General features: G+C 39.7%; 1 protein-coding gene and 1 long non-coding RNA gene across 8 annotated transcripts in view; one reads left to right on the forward strand and one right to left on the reverse strand.

Moving 5' to 3' along the window:
* Positions 1 to 24,071, reverse strand: part of NCALD (neurocalcin delta) — a 370,293-nt gene that overhangs the window by 104,283 nt on the left and 241,939 nt on the right. The window lies entirely within an intron of this gene.
* On the forward strand, positions 554 to 23,319 carry LOC111098498. Its single transcript, XR_005368446.1, has 3 exons — positions 554 to 688; positions 1,356 to 1,454; positions 23,201 to 23,319. It is a non-coding gene; the product is annotated as an uncharacterized LOC111098498 (long non-coding RNA).

Here is a 24,071-nt window from a genome sequence, read left to right on the forward strand (position 1 = left end):
CTCCTTTTTCCACCCCCTCCAGGGGAAAGAAACACTCTTTACCTCCTCTTCTTCCTCTCTCCAGGCTCATAAACCCAGGGGGCCTCAAATGGGGTGTCTAATAGCCTGACCCTTGTGCCTAAGGCAGGGAGTTTAAACCTATACATGTGACAAGACATCTTCTCCCCTCAAAAGTATATGACATTTAATTCTCTTTATCTTGACTTCTACAATAATTGTTTCCCGGCACATAGGAAGGCTTAATAGACAGAAACAATTTCTTTTTTATAATGACAGTAAAATGTTAGAATCTATACATGGGTGATCAGTTCTATTGAATTTATGGTTCTATTTACAGCGAAAATAAAATCTAATATAGTCCCCAAAGAACTAGGCTGCCTCAGGTAGCAATTGCATCAAACCTGAAATATGAGTAGGTTATGTTTATTGTTTTAAACGAACACCTGACTCCAGGGGCCTACTCAACAACAGACATGTTTGAGATTAATGGGGATGCTTCCTCATATAAACAGTGAAAACTCCAACATAAATATTGTGGTTCTGACCTCCAGATTCCTTGTAGAAAGAGACAACTGTGTTCCTGCCACCCCTGTGAAACTGGTCACGCCAGGGGTCTGAGTAGATGGTGATTCATCTTTTACCTGCCAGGGCTGAAATGACTATGCCAGTACCAATCTGTCCCACAGGGGTAAGTCTTTCACTGTTGTTTTTAGAAAAGTGCCCACCAAGGCAAATCATCACAGAGTTTTCTGTCACCCCGGGACCCGCACCAAGAGAGACTATAGGTTCATGGCAGCTTGCTTTTAAGATCCTTCCTGTGCCCTAGCTTTCCCTTGCACTCTGAGAACCTGCCGGGGTCTCAGTTTTTTTCATATGTCAGATGAAGGAGTCAGACGAGACAGGTGCAACTCAGATTTTAATGTGTACACAAGTCACCTGGGGATCGTGTTGAATTGCAGATTCAAACTCCATAGGTTTGGGGTAAGACCCAAAATTTTGTGCTTCTAGCAAGGTCTCAGGGGGATGCTGACGCTGCTCTTGGTCCATGGACACACTTAGAGCAGCAAGGAGTTAGATGACTTCTAAAGACACTTCCAGTGTTGCAGTTTTTTTCTATTCAAAATGATGCAAAAAGGTAAAGTAACACAGGCCGCAACACAATACAGAAAAGCTAAAGATCTAAAGACTGAAGTCCCTTAACTGTAACCCAGTTCAGCAGACTGTCTAATCTGCTTTGGCCAGGACTGCTAAGAGTTTAGTTTAAAAAAGCACATAGGACCTCCAATGACACATTTCTTCACCTTTTTTTTTCCATGAGCAATTAAGATGAAATCTTTTTTTTTTTTTTTTTTTAGAATGCTGCTGGCTCAGGAAAACTCAACAATTAGCCCCTAACTCAGACATCCTAAGGCTGAACTATTATCCAGACAGGGAGAGAGAAGTATTTAAAAGTGGTAAGTATCCCAATTTAAAATAAAATCTGTAACTCTCAAAGAGCAGGAAAAATTGTTCCCCTTCTTCTACCTTAAGTTTGGGCTGAAAGGAATGGTTAGCAGGAGGAAAAGTAACTGATCTGAATGAGTTTGGTAATGATAAAGCTGGCACTCAGCTTTCTTCGAGGAGTGAGAGCCTGGCTTCTGCTACTGGTGAGAATATATCGGAAGTTAACCACCTGGGACAGATGACTATTGTTTTGTAATAACCCCAGAGAGAGTAAGTCATTCTTCCCTCCATAATTCACAAGAAAGAGGTAGAAAAGGACTGCATTTTGGTGCCTTCTGGGGGAAATTTGTAAATCCTGGAATGGTGCCAAGACCCACATCTTCAGAACTGGCTGGGGGGATAAAGGGAGTATGGGACAGAGGAAAGAGGTTGTAAGAGTGTGTGAAGTGCATTAGCACATATACTTCACAGCTGTCTCCAGAGTTCATCTGTCTAATGCGTGAAGACATGCCAATACCTTCCTGCTCAGACTAGTGTCACCAAGGTGCCCAGGAAAGGCCTGCAGACTTAGTGTGCCCGGAGCTTGTGGCAATGAGAGCCAGGCTTCAACTTCTGCTGGAAATATCTTTTCAACCAGCAACTAGGCTTTTCCCTGGCTTGGTGTACACACCAGGTGTGGTTATGCCACCTGCCAAGCCCTCAGTGTCCTGGTTTCTTAATTTCTCAGTCCTCTCCTCATCCCAACTGGAACTCCATGCTGGCCTTGCTTTAACCCCCTTTTAAGGCCTTCCCCTTCCTTCTGGGCTAGCTGACTAATGAAATAAAGGGATCTAAACTAATGGATAGCATATGTAATAACATCCCTTCTAGGAATAGCTTGCATTTGAACAAGGCTTTTGAACACCCCCAAATAGTGACTCAGATAATAAAATACAATGAACAAGTAGAAGAAACACAATGGCAGAAACTAACTGAAGAGCCTCTTGTCTACTCATCCCACCTGGAGGACTGGGTTGATGATATTGGCCCAGATTTTGGCCAAGTTACACTGAACCTAGGTTTCTGAGTCAGTGTTACTTTTCAGTGTGGCTGGTTTTATCACTGCTGTATGCTGTTGACTTGAGAGGGCTACAGGTAGGTGACTGCAGGGTAAGGCACTGGTCAAAGCATCTGCAGATGTCCTTGACTCTGCAGGGTAAGGCACTGGTCAGAGCACCTGCAGAGTTCTTGACTCTGCTTTTCATTAGTTGTGAGATCTTGGACAAGTCACCTCACTTCTCACCAGCTGTGAGATCTTGGACAAGCCACCTTACTTCTTTGTACCTGGTTCTCATTTCTGAATGGAAGAGGCTGAACTGGGTGAAAAGTTTCCAAAGGTTTTGTTCACTTTATTTTTCTCAAGGGAAACCCCTTCTTTAGAAGTAATCTTACACAGAATTCTGATTCGCAAAGCAGATCAAAGCACTGTTTGTTCAGGTGCCACCAGATGCTTTGTAACAAGTCTCAAAATTTCTATAGCTTAATAATCCAACATAGTAATTCTCAGTTAGCTTTCTATTCCATGGTGATGCAGGGACCCAGGGGTTCATTCTATCTTGTGGCTCTGTAATACTTTAAGTAGTGGTTCTCAACTGGGGGTCGTTTTGTCCACCCTCTCCCCCCTAACTGGGGGACACTTGACAACACATGGAGACATTTTTGTTTGCTATAACTAGAGGCAGGTACTAGAGGCTTTGAGTGGGTAGAGGCCAGGGATGCTGCTAAACATTCTACAATGCACAAGATAGGCTTCCCTAACTAAGAATTATTCAGCCCCAAATTCTAATAGTGTTGAGCTTAAGAAACTTTGGTGTAGGTCCTTGAATTCTGCCAACAGGAGGAAAAGAGCACCAAGGAGCACTGCATGGGAAGCTTTGATGGTCAGATCTAAAGTGCACACATAACTTCTACTGACATTTCATGAACTAAAACTTAGTTATGTGGCCTAATTCTGTGTGTGTGTATGTGTGCACGTGGGCAAGTGGGAGGTGTGGGGGTGTGGTGTGGGAGAGATGTGAGCTCTGACTGAGTAGCTATTTCCCAGAAACAAATCTATGCTACACAAGGGGGGGACCATGAAGAGCTGGTGGACATCTGCCTGTCTGCTACCCAGAGTCTCCTCAGCCGAACCCACTTAGTAATAAAGATGACAAATTATGGAATGAAGTGAACCAGACAGTGGTAAGGTGAAATCACATAAAGCCTTGGTACCCAAAGGGTGGCAGCACCAGGGAATCTACAAAGGACTCCTTGGTGTTCATAAAAAGCACGGTGAGAGCAAACCTGAACTACCTGCTGGATGCCATAATCACATAGAAAGTCTCACACAAAGACATGGAAATCCACCTGAAAATAATAAATCCATGGAAGTGATATAAACATTTATCCAGTATAGAACTGCATTTCACACTGAGAGGAAGAGGAGGCTGGGCTACAGCTCTTGGAAGATTCTCTTTTTCCATTTGAAGAGCAAAAATGAATACAGTCAAATACAATAATGGGACAAGAAAGACATGGTGGATTTAACCTATTTCCTCTCAGGCCAGGACACAGCAATCATTCTTTTCCACAGTTACTATCCCTAATCAGACAGTGGCCCAGTTTCAGAGGCCACAGGCACTCAGAAACACAAATGAAAGGATATACAAATTGTGTTAGGTTTTCAGAGGAAAGCTCAATGAAGTAAGTCAAAGTATTTGAACCTCGACCTATTTCTGCTTCTGACAAGCAAGACTTATGGGGAGAATCACTTCTCTGGGGCCTTGGTACACTCATTAGCAAAATGTGGAAACGGGCCTGGAGCAGTGGTTTGCAAATTGTGTCCTGGGGAACCCACTGGAGCTCAAATGGAGCAAGCCAACGGAAAGTCCCCATGTCCAATTCCACTTTTGGCTGTCTGACATACCACAACTCAGTGTGAAATTTGGTTTAAATAAAGGATTCTATGGCTAAACAACATTTAAACCACTCCCCCAGCAGACATCACTATACATCTCCAATTCTAATATTCCATGACTAATTCTCATGACTAGAACAATTTTATTACTATTTTTTAAAAGATCTTATTTATTTAATCGAGAGAGAGAGAGAGAAGAGAGGGGCAGAGACATTAGGCAGAGGGAGAAGCAGGCCCCCTGCAAGGACCCCAATGCGGGACTCGATCCCAGACCTCCTCGTGATCACACCCTGAGCTGAAGGCAGTCACTCAACCGCTGAGCCACCGAGGTGTCCCATGATTAAAACAATTTTAGTAAAGGCCTCCATTCGTCCCACTGTAAGACAATTTTTCACCTCCAAAGTACCAGTAAAAATGCAAAATTAGGTTGTTCTAATCCCTTAATTCTATCTATGTGTCTGTTAGGAAGTCTTAAAGTTAGTCTCATTCATGTAGAAGATACAATGAAACCCCTCATGGCCTGGAGAGAAGAATCTTGGTAGATTCCAAATAATTGTTAGTTAAATTTAATTTTTATATATCAAATGTAGATAACCTTAATCTCAAGAATCTCTAATAAATTTGATTTTTAGTGTGACCTCTGACAGTTGTTCTCAAGCCCAGCACCTGCTATTATCAGCCACGCTGCTTTGATAGGGTTAAGGGATCCTTTCTCTTGTACTAAAATGTGAGGGGACACTCCATGCCAATTGCTCCACTGCAATGAACTTTTAGAATAACCCAACACAACAGTAATCTTGTTTTTCCATTAGGAATCAATATCTGCTTCCATTCATGGTGGCTATTCTTCCTGTGACCTTGTACCTACATACCTTGTGTCATTGGTTGATGCCATTCCTGAGCTATAAGCCCCCTGAGAACAAAACAGAGCCCCCTCAGTATCTAGCATGGTTCTTTGTATACAACAGATACCAAATTAATAACTAAACATTAGTGTAGACACATGTGACAAAGACCAATAGGTGTAAATCAAACTGTTTAATTCCATTACTTACTAACATTTGAATGTCTGTGCAAGTCAGTCATATCTTATTGTATAAACAAAATAAGCATCTAGGAACTCCCCAAGTAGGAACTTTTGCTCCAATATTCAACAGCAAAGATTACTTCCTACTTTTTCACTTGGACACAATCATTGCCAGTGGAGCTCCCGTTGGTGTCTGTCCCTTCTCGTTATTAATAGGCATCGCCATTCTCCTCCACAAACAAACCACTGAGATTACAAATGTAAATCTTGTTACCTTTAGCCACCCCTCCGACTGTGCCTGCAAAAATACCAAAAATAACCAAGTCCAAAGAGATCACTGTGGACCCACAGGGAAACGCTGATCCCTGCAACTGGAGCATATGACTGGCCCTCATCTGGTTCAGACAGTCTCTCAAGCCAGTGATGGAAAGTTTGTTGGAGAGTCAAGTGCCTGGCAGCAGGGGCTAATGCTTTATGGACTGGTAAAAGTCTCAAAACTGAAGCACACCCTCCATTGCAATTCTGCTTGCTACTCTGTCTCTTCTCTCTACACATGAACACCTTGAGGCAGGAATCATGTGTATCTTGTTCAGTCTTAGGTCCCAAGGTCTTAGTACAATGCCTAGCACATGGTAATTGTTGAACGACTGGATGATGAAAGGCATATAAAGTCATCTGGTGAGCCATTTATTAATGTGACATATAACCATTTTTGTTGTGATGACAATCTGATTCTCTAATAGAGGTGAAAAATGTAATATAGCTCAAGATCATATAGCTTTCTGTGGTCATTAGTATTTAAAAGTTTCCTTCCCCAAATTTAATACTTTTCAGAAACAAGAATAATTCTGGAGAAGTTCATACTAAATGATCTAGGGAAAGATCAGTGTACTCCAGACGTTTTGTAAGCCAAGTCAACCTGCATTTATTCATTGAAATAAAAATCTGACAGACTAACATTCGGCGCTTCAATGGACAGTCACTGAACGGATCACTGCTTTGTTTTGTCAATATGTATGTTTTATTTAAAAAGCATTACTCCATGGCACTTTTATAGGCTACGGAACGCTGATAATATGAGGGTCCAGTGTAATAACTAATGCTCACAAGATTCCTAAGTCAAGAAGCGAAGCATTGGCTAGGCCCTTTTACTGAGGCAGGGATATATTTACATTTTTTCTTATCCAGGGATGCCTGGGTGGCTCAGCGTTTGAGTGTTTGCCTTTGGCTCAGGACGTAATCCCAGGGTCCAGGAATTGGATCCCACATTAGGCTCCCTGCACGGAGCTTGCTTCTCCCTCTGCCTGTGTCTCTGACTCTCTCTCTTTATGTCTCATGAATAAATAAATAAAATCTTTTTCTTTTAAATTTTCTGATCCAGAAAACTGGCCAGCATTTATAAGGTTATGTTTTAGCTACCTGTTCACCAGGTGATTGGGTAACATCTCCTTCTACGTCAATGCTGGTAAAGATAGAGTACCATAGTAATAGTGAGAGCTTCACGCAACATGCCTTTACTGAGCACCAGACAAAAGTCAGAAACCATCTAGGCACTAGATGTCAAAGTGAGTAAGACAAGGTTCCTACTTTCAAAGAGATCACAGTCCAACACTGAGGAAAGCTGTTTGTTGGACAGCTAGAATGCCATGACAGGCCCACGGTGACCAGTGGGGTAGAGGAAGTGCTGTCAGCATATAGGAGGAAGGATGTAATTAATTCTGTAGAAGTAGGGTTTACACAATGAGAGATCACTTCATGATTGTTAGAATGGCCATCATCAAAAAGAGGAGATAAAAAATGCTGGCAAGGATGTGCAGAAAAGGGAAACCTTGCCCACTGTTGGTGGGATTATAAACTGTTGTAGCCACAATGGAACACTATGGAGGATCCTCAAAAAATTAAATGTAGAATTATAGGATCCAGCAATTTCATTTCTGGGACTATATCCAAAGAAATATATATATATATATAAAATGAAAGCTCATTCAGTCATAAAAACTGAGGAAATTCTGCCATTTTTGGCAACATGGATAGAACTTGAGGGCACTATGCTAAGTGACATAAGTCAGACAGGGAAAGACAAATACCATATGATCTCACTTATATGTGGAATCAAAAAAAAAAAAAAAACCAAAAAGCCAACAAAAAAAAAATTCAAACTCTTAGAAAAAGAGATCAGATTTGTGGTTTCCAGAGGCAGGGAGTGGGAAGAGGGGGACTTTGAGGAATGTGGTCAAAAGGTACAGAATTCCAGCTATAAGATAAGTACTGGGATACTAAGAATGTGATGTTCAACATGGTGACAACAGCCAACACCACTGTATGATACACAGGAAAGTTGTTAAGAGAGTAAATCCTTATTTCTCACCATAAGGAGAATTTTTTTTTCATTTCTTTTTATTGTATCTACATGAAAGGATGAATGTTAATTAAACCTACTGTGGTAATCATTTCACAATATACGTAAGTCAAAACCATCATGCTGTACACCTTAAACATATACAGTGATGTATATCAATTCTATGTCAGTGAAATTAGAAAATATAAAAAGAAGTAGGATTAAACCTGAGAAGTAAGATTAAACCTGGATGGTGGAGCAGGGGAGAGAATCTAGACTTTGGGAATACCAAAAACTAACAAACAGAAGAAAAAAGAAGGCTGTATCCTGTTCATGGAATGGTCACAAGCCCTGTGCAACTGCAGCTTGGCTGTGTGGGAGGTTGGGGTGGGTAGGATGATGGGATATAAGGCCCAAGAGATAATAGAATGATATTATAATGTTGTAATGATAATAATATTATCATCTAAAAAGCCATACTAACATAATTGGCCTTCAGTGGCCTCACCACAAGGGACTTTCCATGAGGAGAATGACCAGCGGCTCTGCCAAAGGGTGACTCAAGGGGCTTTATGCTCTTCTTCCCAACCAAATATCCATCAGAAAAAAACACAATTAAAATAAAACAAAACATGTTTCCCCTGCAAACACACATTCAAGAGAAGTTCCCTAGTCTTTTTCTTTAATGCTATTCCTAAATATATAGAAATGTAGGAGCCACCTCTGAGGTTTCCATTTTCCAGAAGGATGTGTATGGATAAAGCCAAATGTGTCTAGAATAAAGTCAGACCTAGGAGGTGGCTTGGCTTCTTTTTTCAGTCACAGCACCAAACCAAAGATAAATGGAGTAATGAGGGATACAGAGGTCACTGAAAGGAAAACTGTCTGAGAAGCTTGTCTTGGATTCAGTCTTGGAGGGCAGGGATCTTGTCAATTAGCTCCAGACTCCCTGTGGCACAAGCTGTATTTATTGGCAGTAAAATAACTGAGAACCAATTGTGTCACCCCAGGCAGTGCTAAATTAGATGTACTGTGCATCTTCCATAGCTATTAATAGTAAAGAGCCTGGAGCCATTAGAAATATGTCCATGTAATAAGGAAATGAAGTGCTCTTAAATGTGTAAAACATCATTATCTGTCATCTATAGGCAACTAGATAGAAAAACACAGTTTAAGAGCATCTTCAGAAAGAATGAATATTCCTGTGAAGACCCTAGGTCTATAATAAACTGGAGACTGAATGAAATCCTGGTTCTGACTTCTAGGCAGTGGCTAAAAGAAAAGAAGCAAATGCAAAAGAAAATGTATATGAATGCACAAGAGCACCAACAAGTGAATGTATTAGTGGTGATTCTTTAAAAAACAAAGTCCGAGGCAAATTGCTGCAAATGAACTGATTAAGGAATATTTAAGCAAGAGTGCTGCTTGGTAGACTCTGTAAAATATAGCCTATAAAACAGAAAAATGCCTGCCAATTTAAGCTAATTATTGGCTTTTTGCTATATCCAAAGCTAATACATTATATCTAAAAGTAGGCACATGATCACTTTTAACAAAATCAGATACTGTGATGCTATAAGCCAATTTGGCCTACATCTTCTATGTCGCTTCTTTCATTTTTATTTGAGGAAAAAAATGTGATCTTGCAAACAGCAGCCATAAGTCAAACAGGACAAATTATACATTTGCAAAGGAAATTGCAGATGACGGTATTGATTTTTTAAAAAAAATCTAGCCACCTTTGTAGAAACAAATGTGTCTATCATTCACATATATGAATCATATTTAAATAATGTTTGCAAAGAAGTTTAAAATTGTTGAGGTATTATTTAAATCATAAGCATGCTTTATTATAACATTTATTACTTATGGTACAATGTCAGATTGGTGGATATAAAAAACTTAATCGTTGATCATAGTACTTAAAGAGCTACTCTTCAAAATTATGAAAATAATTTAAATATATACTAACAATATACTAAAACAAGGTCGTTCATGTCTTTTACATAATAAAAGGCATTAATGCTACACAGTGACTAAGGCATTATTACAGAGTGGTGAGATCTAGTGACTAGAGTGACAGGCTACCATATTTTTATATTTTTAGTTCTATTTGTGTGTCTGCCTACAGTCTCAGAGGTTCTAAAAAGGCATATTCAAATTTATTTCCAAATCATCATTTGTTTTGCCTTTTCTAATTTTAGTGGGCACAAATCTTTCTGGCTCACTCGGGTCTCTGACACTCAGTTGTGTACGGGGGCTGTCTGGTCAGTGTAATCAGATCAGCGACCAACCCTGAGGAGGGCTGTAGCCTGCAGCCAGCTAGGCCCACAGGAAGGTGTTGCACACATAGTTCCATCCACAGCAGACACTGCTTCTTACCTTCCTCACAGCCACCCCTTTTCCTTTTTTCTAACACAGGGTTCCTTGATCTCGGCACTGTTGGCATTTTGGCTAGATAAATCTTTGTTGAGGGGACTGCGTGATACGATATTAAGCATTTCTGGCCTCTACACGTTAAATGCCAATAGTAACTCTTTCCCTAGCCGCTAGGTGTAACAACCAAAAATATCTCCAGACATTACCAAATGCCCTTTGCATTAGGGATAGGAAGGAGAAATCACCCTGGATGATACCCACTCTTCTTCCAGAACCTTGTTTATGATCTTGTCCCCATCATTTTCTGAGCATCCACCAGCTGTAAGGGCAGTGGCTTCTATTCCCAGCCAAAGAAGCTGTATCTTTATTGGTTATGCGATCTGCTAACACTGGTTCAGCTGGTTAAAAAAAAAATGTCACGAGAAACCAGGCTCTTTCAACTCTGCTATCTTTGGATGTGGCATCCTATTGCTTATTGCCTCATGGTCACAAGATGGCTATTACAACCCCAGACATCGTGTCTGCCCTTCAAGGCAGGAAGACAAGGAAACAGGCTGTACCAATGATCATCCTCTTATTCTTGTTCCTTTTATACAGAAACAAATATGTCCCAGGAGGCCCCCAGCATATTTCCACTATGTCTCATTGACCATAACTGGGTTGCATGGCTAGCCTTGGCTGCCAGAGAATCTGGCAGAGCAAATATCTGGTTTTCTAGAAACTTTGATAATAGGAAGCAAGGAAGCAGTGGAATTGAAATAGCTATTGGATCAATCCACCATGTTTATCCAGAGGAGGGAAGGAGAAAGGAAAGAAAGAATAGGAAGGGGCTGGAAGGAGGACAAGAAAAGGAAAATTATCTATAATCATTATTAATTACTATATCAAAAAAACCCAAAGTTTTCATACACAGCTCTCCCCAGGGTGTTTCCCTAGCCTGTTGATTGGCTATTATAACATACAACAGTTTACTTCAGCATTTACATGAACATGGCATAAACATATAAAATGTATTTAGTGACTGCTTCTTGATAAGGAGTTGTAAGTGTAAGATAAACTGTGTGTCTACTGCATGTAACATAGTACTTGGCACATAGTAGATACTTACTAAACATCCCTTGAATAAATGAATTAAACCAATCCAGACCATTGTGAAAAGAGCACATAACATCTATTCCACAAGGAATCATTAGGATTTCTTTGTTATGAAAACTTATTAAGAATGCAATTTCTGGGCAGCCCGGGTGGTTCAGCAGTTTAGCGCCACCTTCAGCCCAAGGTCTGATCCTGGAGACCTCCAGTTGAGCCCCATGTCGGGATCCCTGCATGGAGCCTGCTCCTCCCTCTGCTTGTGTCTCTGCTTCTCTCTTTCTGTGTCTCTCATGAATAAATAAATAAATAAAATCTTTAAAAAAAAAAAAAAAAAGGAATGTTAAATTCTTAGGCCTCACTCCAGACTTACTAAGTGAGGAGTAGGGGGAGTCAGTAATCTGTGTCATATATTCTAAGGGGTGTGAATGCATGCTGAAGATTCTGAACACAAACACCTCACTATCTCCAACCTTCGTAATTTTAGGGACATGAATATTTTATTTACTACAAAATTTCTTTTCTGGGTTACATTGATCATCTCAAGGCAATACTCTATTCTAAGATCTTATTTAAATTTCCTCAATGTTAAGTTATGAAATATTAAAATGTAAAGAAAAGTACAGAGAAAATACAAAACACCCACGTACATACTCTTAGGATTTAACAACTGTTAATATGTGCCAGAGTTGCTTGCCTGTCTTTTTAAAGTTGTGAGACCTGGCACTATTCTCTCCCAGCCTTCTTCCAACCCTCTCTGACAGATGGTCTCTGTTCCTAGGCATCTTGACCTTTTCCTGCTGCTTCCTTAACGCTAGGCTAAGAGATGGCAAGCATGTGATGGAAGTGCAATGTTCTCCCTGGTGTTCCCCCAGAGGCCTAGTTGCCAGCAATTTCCATCACCTGGAGCTTCATTACGCCTCATCTTAGATTCTGATAGTAGATGCTGAGAATGGGCTTTATATTCAGACACCCATGAGGGAGGGTGATTACTAAAATCACATGCTTCTCATCCAAAATACAACTCTAAATTCTTTTGCCTCTTCTTAAGTTCAAGAGCAAATGTTCTTTCACATAAGACCCACCATTGAGAGAGAAAAGAAGGACGTAAACTCAAGCCAATGGCAATGATGTCAGGCACAGTGAGTTCTAATACTGGCAATACTATGTGGGATACGTTCTCTTTGTACCTTTTATTCCATCTAATGCAGGGAAGAAAATACTACCTGATTCTTAAATACAATTAGGGTTATAAAGTACTTCCACACATACTACCGTTTGATGTGCTACTACCATTTGGTGATAAATGATATCCTTACAGTCTTGTTACCCACTGTGTCCCTAGCACCCAGTATGGTACTTGCTACAATGTGGGCCCCAACTAAGTTTGTGTTAAAGAAATTAATGACAGATGGGGTAACTGGGTGATGGGCATTAAGGAGGGCACATGATGTGATGAGCACTGGATGTTATATGCAACTGATGAATCATTGAAAACTACATCTGAAACTAATGATGTACTACATGTTGGCTAATTGAATTTAAATTTTTAAAAAAAGAAGAAAGAAAGAAATGAATGGCAGAAGGATACCTAAAGTGGCAAGTCCAGAATTTCCAGGAAGAAAGGGCTGGGGTGGCAGTCTTACTGGACTTGAGTTGTTAGAATAGTGCTTCCCGAAGGAGCCGAGGAGACCTGCTCGGTCGGCAAGCTATTTGTTTCCCTCTTGCTCTAATTCCTCTTTTGAGAAAATCTTAGTATGAAAACAATGTCAGCTGAATGAAATAAACAATGAACTTAGTAATGCACTTGATTTACATTCTAGCTCAAGTTCTTTATCTTCTGGCAGACCAGTAACAAAGAGTTCTTGTATTGATCCATGTGGACCACACTTTGGGAGGCCTGGGCCATAAGATCTAGCTTAGAGCTCCACGTGCTGTGAGCAGTTTTTACTTCATAGTATTAGTTTGCAGTTATTTAGAGAAAGTATGGATAGATATTACAGAACCGTGAAAACATCCTTCCCACAAGCCACTGGAGCTTAAGAATTAAACATTTCAAATAATCTTTAATTACAAAATCCTAGAGTAATACTTTGTTTTGCTACTGCACAGGATAGAAATCCTTCCAATGAGTAGTGAAGAAGATAACATTTAAAGGAAATAAGTCTTTGACATTTGTTGGCATGTTAAAAGTTGGTTGCCCTGGTTCTACTTTCATAAAGGTTTTCTTTCAAGTTCCTCCTGTACCTAGCAAATCATGATCCTGGATTGTTCTGGCTCTATTTGGATGAATTGAATTGCTTTATAAAGATTTTCTAATGTCTAATGGTCACCAACCCTTCCCAGCTTTCTCTGGTGCTGTCAGGATAGGAAGGGCCTGGTCTGGGTCTGGGGACCACACTTGGAAAACAACTCTTTTGGGTACTCAACACAGTCTATTAGTGGAGGGCCATCCATTTTATCCAAAAGCAGAATTTTTCCATACTTATCCTGGTAAAGACTTCAGGTTGCCTACCAAATGTCCATGAATACTTCTTTCCCCAGCAGAATGTCAATTTTATTAAGAGCAATAACACACTTAGCCTCAAGAACACTGCATTTTTCAGACTCCTTTCAGCTTTAGATATCTATGTGACATAGTTTTACCAATGAAATTAAGTGGAAGTCGCCAGGTGGTACTTCTAGGAAAGCCTTTTAAAGGAGGTTGGCTGACTTAGTTGGTGTTTTCTACCAACTAGTCTGTCCACTGCAAATTGCCCATTTTCCTCCTTCTTTCCTAGAATGTGGACATGATGCTAGGAGGGGTTTGGGTGACAGCAAATGCTAAAATGCTTGCATGGACAAAGGTGTCTGGGTCCCTGATGACATCACAGGCTGTTATGCCAGCTCTGGACTGTCTACCTATACACCTCTGATTATATGGGAAAAAAAGAAAGCTCTACTTTATGTAAGCCATTATTTTGGGATCCGTGTTATTTGCAGCCAATGAAATTCTTAAATAATACACCTATCATTTTAAGGACCCATGTTAGATGTGGAGATGGAAAATATAAGATATATTTCTTCATGGAGCTTATGGTATAGCTGTGAAGACAGGAAGTAAACACTGCTCCTGGATAAATGTGAGACACAGAGGCCTGAAGGTAAGCAGCCAGAAAACTCCCCAGGCATACTGAGAAGCTATTTTAGAAAGATTTAGATCAGAGAGTATGGGGAGCATGAGACATGAGGTTGAATTTAGAAATCTTGAAGTAAGAGATCCATTTAATCTCATGAAAAAAAAAAGGGATCCTACATGACAAGAGGATGCTGGGAAATCTTCAGGTCTGTAATAGGGATGTAAATGGAGAATTATCTATGGTACAAAAGAGAAATGAGGAGGAACATACATTACAAAAGTCTAAGAAAGGCAATGTCTCAAGAAAGAAGAGAACTGATCCAAAGTTGATATAAAGAGACTGGAAGTCAGCAGTAATGCTGAGCAAGATGAGCCTGTGGTTTTAATGGGGAAGAGCACTAGTTTGCAAACATTTTAAGTTCATGGAGCCCTTATTTTAAGAAAGCATCATAAGAAAAACAGCCCAAAACAGAGCTATTCTGGTTAAATAAGTCAGGGAACCCAAAGGGTCAGCTAGCAACCTCCCCTTTCCTATTGCATCCTGGGACCTCCACAGAGTACCAGCGAGCTTCTGGCACCAACCTATATGGAGAAAATGAAGGTATGGGAGAAAAACTGATGGGTTTAGATACCATGATGTAATTCAGAGGTGAAGGAGAAGAAAAAAAACTTGAGAAAAAGTATTGTTTGGGAATTTGAGACATCCTGAACATGTACTAGGTCTGCTGAACTAGTAACTCTCACACTGACACAGCAAGCTGTTAGACCTCTCAGAAGACCCATGGTCAAAGTGCTCTCCAGATCCAAAAGCATTTAACATAAGTTTGGAGAAGTTATATTTAGAAAAGAAGTCATGGTTCCCAGAATCTGTGGGTTTGCATGAAGAGTCACACAGAAATGCTCCTAAGATTTTCAGCATTCAGTTGTCCTCTGTTCTTGAGAATTAAGAAGTTTCTTTAACTGAGTCTCTTCTCTACTTCCTGTACTAAAGGAATACAATCTATGATATTGACTTTGAATTTTTATACATGTCTGACATTAACAAAAAAATAAAAAGATAAAATTTAGCTTTGAAGATGATGTTCTACAATACTGCTTCTAAAAATTATAAGACAAACGAGCAGAATTTGATATCTCATTCAAAGTGTGCTGAGAATTTGTGACCACTTTGTTATTTTACAAGATAAAAAATTATATGTTGATACATAGCTTGCATATTAAGCTGTTGATTTGTAAAGTGCCCTGTAATAATTTTTTGTCAATTATTCATAATGTCACTCTGTAAAAGGTTTTCATTTTCCTGCTCATTTTCCAGATAGGAAACCAGAAAACATGCCAAGGTGAAATTCACTAACTATAGTTTAATGATGCTAGCAACTTGCCTGGCCACATTAGCATAGAAACGGAAGTCTCCCGCATTCAAATCTTTCTAAAATTAGCCAACACAGCCACTGTGATGGAAGGAACCATGCATTTCATAAATTTGCCCTGGACAGAATCATAAGTGAGCAGAAACAAGCTTATGCCAACTTTCATCTCTGCTGTTCTGACTGACGTGAAATTTGAAAGGAAGAGCAAGAACAAAAGGACAGGCTCTGAGCAAGGCAATGTAGTACATTCACATTAAAGACAGAGACCCTACTCAGGGAAACAAACAAGGGGCAGTGGAAGGGGAAGTGGGCAGGGGCGGGAATAGGGTGACTGGGTGATGGGCACTGAGGGGGGCACTTGACAGGATGAGCACTGGGTATTATACTATATGTTGGCAAATCGAACTCCAATAAAAAATATACAAAAAAATTTAAGAAAAAAGACAGAGACCCTTTCTTGTGGCTCCTCAACTGCCCACATAATTCAGGAAGTTCTTCTACAAAGAACTTCAATAAAACTCATAAAATATTTTTTAAGATTTCATTTATTTAGTTAGAGAGAAAGAGTGCAAGAGACCATGCACAAGTGGCAGTAAGGGGCAGAAGGAGAGGGAGAAGCAGATTCCGAATGGGGTTTGATTCCAGGACCCCCAGGATTGTGGCCTGAGCTGAAAGCAGAGGCTTAACCACCTGAGCCACCCAGATGACCTAAACTAATAAAAATGTTTAAAGTTTTTTTCAAATGATGTTAATTCAAAGTACCCTCCAACGTCCAATTAGCCATACCCTTGTCACATCTGAAAAGGTCCTCAGACTGAGCCTGTACACAGTCCAGCTCTGGCTGATGTTAGTCAGAGGGACCTGGCACTGCTCTTTGGAGTACATGTCACTGACAGGGCCCTAGGTTTCAGAAAGCCAAAAAGGTGCCACAGGCCTTGGCATCAGCCACCTGCCTACAGAGGAAGACTCACTGTATGTGAAGCCCTCTCTCCTCTGGGCTATTTAATCACTGGAATCACTTCTTTTATGGGACATAGCCCAGATGAACCCCCAGTCAAAGCACTTCCAAGATACAGGGAGACAGCTGCCCACATACAACCAGTACACACCAGCTGACCTGCAGTGTAAATGAACCTAACACAGAACAAATACCTTCCTAGGAGATCATAGTGGCTGTTTTGGCTAATTTTAGGAAATATTTTCTGTAAATAAATGAGAGAGAAGTACAAACGTGTGCAGAGCCTGTGAGGGGGGAAAATGCTACATACTTGTACTAAAGAAAAACTTGTATTAGGCTAGAGTTTTCCTTAAATACAAGGCCACTTGGGGAAGAAAAGGAATATGTGAACCTATGGGTTATTGGAGAACTCTTGAATGTTCTAAACTAAACCATCTCTTAAGCCATGAGAAGACAGAAGATAAAATGGTGAAAGACTTGAAACAATTTCTATGTATGTTGTGTGTGAGTTTTCTCATCGTGTAGCCTTTTATCTTCAAAGATGTGTGAAGGAATGAGTAGAAGACAGGTTATTCTGATTTTCTTTTTTAAGTGGGGCCTTTGGGAGTTAGATAAGTCTATAAATATAGAGTGTGACACCTTCAATAAAAGCAGCAGTGACAATAATCAATCCAGGGCCAGGGTTAGGAAGTCATTTAATGAATAGACCTAGCTCAACAGTTCTCCAAGTGCACCCAGCAGAGTGTTAACACGGTTTACGTGAGACAGGAAAAGATCCGTGGAAAATTGCATTTGAGAAATACTGGATTAAAAGTTTTTTTGGTTTTTGTCTTCTTAAGTTTAAGGTAACTCAGAGCCTTGTATATGTTTTAACATGTGTAGTAGATCTCAGAGAGGGAGATAAAACATGAAGCATTTCCCAAATTTATTTATAAAACCCTTTAATTCCTGGAGAATCTGGTGGGATTAAGGTACCTTGGTTTATGTTTTGGGAAATGCTGAACTAGACAGGACCGGTGAAATGCTATAAAGAAAGAAGGGAGTGAAGGAGAAAGGGAGAAAAGAAATGACAAAATACAAAATCTTAGGTGATTTGAAATCATAGGCATTTTGACTATGACTTAGGTGATTTGAAGTCATATGCATTTTGAATATGACTTAGGTGATTTGAAGTCATATGCATTATGAATATGAATACAACATGGATTGTATTGTATTTCAATGGTATAAAAAGAGAGGGAAGTAGAGGGCATTCTAACTAAACTTTTAAAAAAATACAAATAGTCGTAATTAATAAATTTAAAGAATCATTTATCGTTGTCACCCACAGATCTACCATAGCCTTCTCTTCTGGTCCATTTACTTTTGAAAATAAAACTAAATATAAACAAACAACTAAAAATGAAAATAAAACACACTGTGGTAAACCATGTTAAGGGTTATGAATAATCAATCTCCATCATGGATTTGCCCCTGAAAATTTACTGGACCCAGCCACGCCCCAGGCATCCTTTCTGCATGTCAGCAAACTGAAAATGCCCATTAGTCTTCTCAGTGGTCACTCAAGACTTCCTGGATGCTTTTGGTTACCATGGATCATACCAGAGCCATACCTAACGCTGAGAGCACAGTTTCACGGACTGTTGATGGCAGTACGATGAGGCTGGAGCTGTTTCCTTACATGAATAAGGCAGTATAAACTCAGTGGATATTAAATTCCTCTTTCAAAGGAGTCATGTCTTCCCAACTTGAGTTCCTCCTCTATTGCTACTTCATATTATGTTCCTTTTTTTTTTTTTTTTTATGTTCTTTTTATTTTCTTACTCTCCTAACTCTTGTGTCCAACTCTGAACTTGTGACCTCTGTGATGCCATTGGTCCTCCAGACCTAGGACTTGTATTGGTTTTGGAAACTTGCGTTTCACTACTGGATGTAAACTTGGCATGTCCTATGATCCAGCTGATTGTGGGGAACCAACCCATGACATCAGCCACTTGGCTAGAACTTGCTCCAGAACAACAGGAGTTTGGGATCCCGGGCCAGAGGGAGTGACTCATTTCCATTCAGTCTTTATCTTTGGGGCAGATCTATCAATCATTACACATAACAGAACTATAGTTATAGGAAAAAGGGAGAAAATCAGGAGTCTAGAAGATTGAAGATCACATTTTGGAGCTGGCCCCTGATGTATTGGAGCAGTATCCATATACATAGCTAGAATAGAGGTCACCAGCCCACAAACTGGTAAGAGCTTGGATGCTGTGGTTAGTGGTGGAGGCTGTGGCAAACTGGCATGTCTGTACCTTGTCCAAACAGCTAATTGCGGCTCGGTTGTTGTTGCTGAGTTGGAAACATAAGCTTAATAATGCTTAGTATTCCTATTTTCAAAAGAAGGTAAAAAAAAAATAAAAATCCAGATTTCTATATAAACTTTCTAAAATTTTGGATTGTGAATGGGCCATGGATAATATATATTTCTATGCCAGTTTTCATCCTCTGATCCAGAACATTGAGTAGGAAGATAAATAAGCAGTCTGAGAGGCAGCAGAGCACAGTAGTTAAGACATAAACTTTAGAGCCATATTCCCATGTCCAGATCTTGGCTCCATCACTCACTAGCTCTCCTGCAAACTCTCTTTGCTTCATTTCCTCCTCTGTGAAATGAAAATAATATCAGTACTAATGGGTTTAATGAGCGTTAAATAAATTAGCATCCATAAAGTGCTATTAATAGTATCAGGAATTTAGTTAAGTGTTAAATAAGTGTTTATTTGAAAAGTTCTAAAAAGCACATCCCAGAAAAGCCTGCCCCGGCCAGCTTTGGAACCTCCCGGATGGCAGATACATTAAAACTTCTCATTCAGGTTTAAGCTCACCAGGATGGAAAGACATTTTGGAGTAAGAAATTCTGCAAAACAGGTGGGGATAAACGAGGGAACTTCGATACAACATTTTTGGTGGCAGTAAAATATCTCAGCATGAAAATCTGCTGGTTTTACATGGAAATGAGATTAATCTCTAATAGCATAATAAAAAAGGAACACAATTTACATAAACATTTTTAAAATAAGAAATACCTAAGTACAGCTTTGCGCATTTCTCATAACTTTGCTGTGACTTAGTACTTATCTTAACATTAGTTTTCCCTAACAGGGACAAATAGAAAACCCTTTCAGTATTTTGGGAAGAGTCAAAGACTGGTCACACGTCTTGTTCCTTGCTCCCTGGGATTGATGCCACATGACTAAAAGAAAACTTTTTCCAGCTTTCTCTGATAGTTCATACCTTTAAAAAAGACATTAATAATAGTAGATCTTTGTTAAGCATTTGCTATTTATCAAGTACTCAGTTAAAACTTTTCATATTATTTCATTAAATCTTCACAATCTGATATGGCAGGACTCTTGTTATTCTCACCTTGTAGATGAGAAAGTGAACGTACAGATAGGAAAGTCAAGTCCGTAAGTCCTCATAGCTGCTCAGCAGTGGTAGTGTTGGGTTCAAATCCAAGTAGGTCGACCCTGGAGCCTGCTACTCCACCAATTCATGCTTGGCTTCTCAAAACTTCCACTAAGCTCCTCAACCCCTTACTCCAATAGCCTTCTCATTGCCTTTCATCAAGGTGTGAGGTGTGACTTGGAAGAATTGGAGCACATCTGTCATTCGTGACTATTTTTTTCTCAATTCTGAGGTTTTTCTTTGACCAACCAGATTTATTCACTCAATCTGGATATTGGTTCTGTAACTGTAGGGATGAAGTTTCCTTCCATTTGTCAGCTTGGCCTCTGCCAAAGACTTGTTTTGAATTTTTAGAAATTTTTAGAGAGATTGGATCTCCTCCCCCACTTTTTTTTTTGAAATGCCTTAAAACTATGTTTCTCACTTAAAAAAAAAAAAAAAAAAAAAAAAAAAAGCAGGCTTCCTCTATCATCTGCTTCTTCCCACCAGCCAGGAGGATTTAGGCTAGTGTTGCATTCTGTGGTGGGTATTAGAAATTTAGAGAGGACACCTTAAGAGGGCAGCTTCCTGTTGCTCCATGGCAATGGAATTTTAAATTCCTTATCAGTCCACATATATTAATTCATGTTAAGTAGCCATTAAGTGCTTTAAAAAACACAAAAATATTTTAAGGAGATTGAAGTAACTCTAACATGCAGGAGGATAGAGAACTGAACTATGCTAATCAGCAATCAGAATGCCCCTTAAATCAAAAAGTATTATATATATTTTGAACGCATTTTCACATTATTGTAATCCCAATTAATCTCAATTGACCTTATAAGACACATGAAGCAAGACTACTTATTGCCTTATGGTGGCTTAGGAGCCACTTGAGCTTTTTGCTTCAAGTCATTTGTGAAGGCTATGAAGCTCCAGTCTCTTTCCAAGAGGCTAACACAGTGAGTGAAAATGCATCTACTTTTATACATGGATATCAACAACCAACAAGAAAACAGAACTATGACCAACAAAAACCAGCATGCATATTAGGTGCTGGGATGTCAGTGCCGATGAGGGTCAATGGGATTAATTATGAACACCTGCATGGAAGACTGCACTCTTAGATGCTGATGGAATAAAGAGAGCAACCAGAAGACAGAGGTGAGCTAGGCATTTTAAGGTAATAAGAAATAGCTTCTTTATAAGGATTTGATAAGAAAGGCTGTATTGTATATGACCTGATAAAATTATTCTAATTTCCTAGAAGTGAAAAGAGTATTTATAATCTTTATCTATCTTGAATGGAGGACTCGAGATAGAATTGTTCATGGGTTTATCACAAAGATTGGTTGGAGTGATGTATCGCAATGCCTCCCAACTCTCAAGAACTCAACAGACTGGGGCTTTTGGTTTCTCCTGGATCATTGACAGACCTATACACATGTTCATATAAGATTATGTGCATCAATAGCTTACACCCAGTTCTTGATTTTCCAGCATAAAATTTTGAATAATGAAGGTGCTTTTATTCCTTAATTCATCTTAATCAATGAAATTTTTATGATTGTTGCCAATCAGACTTATACCAAAGCATCCACCAAATACAATAGTTTGAATTTCGTTTCCTGTTGTGATTGTTGGGGCTTGGAGTGTGGAAGTCAAATCCTTCTTCCTCAGACTTTGTGCTTATGTGAGGATTTCCGGGGGAATATTCCTAGCCTCTCTCCTCCCTGACTCACTCTCCTAGAGGAGAAGCAGTGTTTTCTCCAATCAGAGCTTTGAGGATAGGAAGCAGGTATATGTAGCCTAAGCCCTTCCTTACTCTTTCTCTCCCCCTCTCTGGGGTATTAACTGCCTACAGAAAGCATACACTCTTGTACTCTTCCAGTCTATGCTTAGGGATGCAGGGCTAATCCCTGTGAGGATCTCTCTCTTTCTCCCCCACTCCTCCTCTTTCTGTTGGTAATAGTAGGTGTGTATTTCCCCCATTAAATCTGAATTCACAGGTTGTGATCTCCAGTATGATAGATAATAGACCTACTGAATATTGGTGAAACAGAAAATAAGATTTTCTCATCCAATCTTATGGCTTTAAATAAAATCTATATACTGATGATTGCTAAATTTATATCTCCAGCTTGGCCCCTCTCCCCTAAACTTCAGACCCATCTGTTCACAAATGCCTGCTCATGCACTTTTGCATGTTTCACTATCTTAAATACAAACTCTATAAGGGAATGGTTTCTTGTGTTTTGCTCACTGCTCTATCTTGAGTAACTAACACAGTGCCTGGCACATTGGGAAAGCGCGATAATTATTTGTTGAGTGACTAAATGACTGTGAAGTAATTTCTCAGAAATTTCTGAAGTAATTTTGAACTTGCAGAAGTAATTTTAAACCTTAATGATTAGAACTTTGATTTCCTTGAACTTTTAACTTTCAAGGGCAAGAGCTTTTGATTTTGGACCTTAATTATGTTGGACTTTAACTTGAGAGTTTTAATTGATAGACTTTTTCTCTGTGAAATTCACAAAAGGAAAAAGTTTATACCAAATTGAAGGCATTGACATATTGTTGGCATTTCATTAATAATTATCTTAATATTGTCATTTAATCTTCCTGCTAAATTTTTGATGAGCCTATTGGGCAATGTGGCACAATTAGGGATGGATTTTCCAGCTTTGAGTAATTTAATTAATGCATCATCTCTGAACTTAGCATTGACATTCATTGTTCACTCACATAATATAGTGTTATCTATTCCTAGGGAATCTGTGCTTAGTCCTTTAAACTAGAGAGCATTTGCAAATTGGAGAGCTAAGTGGCCCCTGTGCACTTTCCTTTTCCTTGTACAGTGTTTAAAATAACACAAAACCAGATTTCTAGCTTTGTCCAAAAGAATCAAAAGATGCAACAACATGGGGACCCTTCCTCTAGACTGTATTAGTGCTGCTTCCTTTAGAAGGGGCAGGTTGTCTCCATTTTACACAGTCCACCTCCAGACATTGAATTGTCACCCATCTGGCTCCTGGAGGTAAGAATGATCCCTGCTCTGAGCCTCTAGCTTTAGAAGTCTTCTTTTGTCTCTACTCCTCCTCATAGGTCAAGGAGTCCAGGAACAGAGGGTATGTGCCAGCATCAAATTTGCATTGACCTTCTTCTAAGTCTAGATTACATTCCAGCCAAGGATCCCAGAATTTCCTGTCCAGCTGTTCTGAGCCTCTTCTAGGACCTAGGTAAGCCCTTGTCTGGGTTGGCTCTCCCAAGGGCAGACCAGCACTGCTACTATGGTTCTTAAGAGCAGGTAAGGCAGCTCTTTAGATGTGTGTGTGTGTGTGGGGGGGGGGGGGGGGGATGGTTGGTGGCACAAAGATGGAGCTTAAAAATGCAGAACTAGAAAGTTCACATATGCGGTCAGCTCTCCAAAGAAATCTACATCCTAGCCCTATGACTATGTTATCTTACATGGTAAAAGGGATGTTACAGATATGAAGAGGTTAAGGATTTTAGGATGAAAAGATTATCCTGGAGTATCCGGATGGGTCCAATGTAATCACAAGAGTCCTTATAAGAGGGAGGCAGGAGGATCAGGTCAGTGATAGAACATGTGATGGAGACAAGAGATTGGAATGATGACATGAAGGGGACCTGAGCCAAAGAATGTAGGCAGCCTCTAAAATCTAAAAAAAGCAAGGGAATAGAGTGTCCCCTCAGGTCCTCCAGAAGGATGTAGCACTGCTAAGACCTTCAGAATGACAAGATAATAAGTTGGCATTATTTTCTGCCACTAGGTTTGTGACAATTTGTTATAGCAGCTTACAGGAAACTCATACAACATGCTTGTATAAGAAATCTTTCCTGAGGGGCCAGAGATGGGAAGGGAAGAGAAGGTGAGGAGCTACCAGCTCAGGCTTCTATCTGCACTCTTGCCTCAAGCAGCATCAAATACTAATTTGTAGTAATATAGGCTCAA

Source organism: Canis lupus, chromosome 13 (genome assembly GCF_011100685.1).
Source record: "Canis lupus familiaris isolate Mischka breed German Shepherd chromosome 13, alternate assembly UU_Cfam_GSD_1.0, whole genome shotgun sequence".
NCBI lineage: Eukaryota > Metazoa > Chordata > Mammalia > Carnivora > Canidae > Canis > Canis lupus.